The sequence below is a fragment of the Octopus bimaculoides genome, chromosome 4 (assembly GCF_001194135.2).
Source record: "Octopus bimaculoides isolate UCB-OBI-ISO-001 chromosome 4, ASM119413v2, whole genome shotgun sequence".
In the NCBI taxonomy this organism is placed as follows: domain Eukaryota; kingdom Metazoa; phylum Mollusca; class Cephalopoda; order Octopoda; family Octopodidae; genus Octopus; species Octopus bimaculoides.
Window position 1 is genome coordinate 135,878,485 of NC_068984.1, and position 843 is coordinate 135,879,327.

The window sequence follows — 843 nt, forward strand, 5'->3', positions numbered from 1 at the left end:
TATATGTATCAATAGACAACCATATATACATATTTATACATATACATGCATGCATTTATCTATATGTGTATGTATGTATTGTATATATATATATATATTTCAATGTATACACATACGTGGCGTGGTTTTGGTTTTCATCTTGTTCAATGTTATAGCTTCATGTTTCTTAGAACCGCAACCAAAACAGAGGTGACTGCAAGCAATATTATATCTAATCGACGTTAAGTAATAAATAAAATCTCACCATCTTTCATTTCTTTGAGTTTTATGTTTCTTCTTTCATGCGCTTCTTCTTAGCCTTGTTATTGTTTTTCGGACTCATCTTTTTCTTATAACATATCCTTCACTACTTCTACTACTACTACTACTACTACTACTACTACTACTACTACTACTACTACTACTACTACTTCTTCTTCTTCTTCTTCTTCTTCTTCTTCTTCTTCTTCTTCATTTTCTTCTTTTTCCTCTTCTCCCCTCCTCCTCCTCCTACTTCCCCTGCCAACTCCTACCTCCTTTACCTTCGTCGTTGATATAGATACTTTTATTCTTCTTACATCATTCTTTGAAATCAGATTGCCTCCCAGAAATATAAAAGTCGTCTGTATATGCAAGCAAATCTAAAGTATGTATATATATAAGAGACAAGTACAAATATACGCATGCGCAAGCAAGTTTAATACGCATTACAAAGTGTTTACTAAATAAATGCACGCAAGTACCTACACACATATATGCTTACATATATTTTTTACATACATACATATATATGTGTACATCTCTCTCTCTCTCTCTCTCTCTCTCTCTCTCTCTATATATATATATATATATATATATATATAT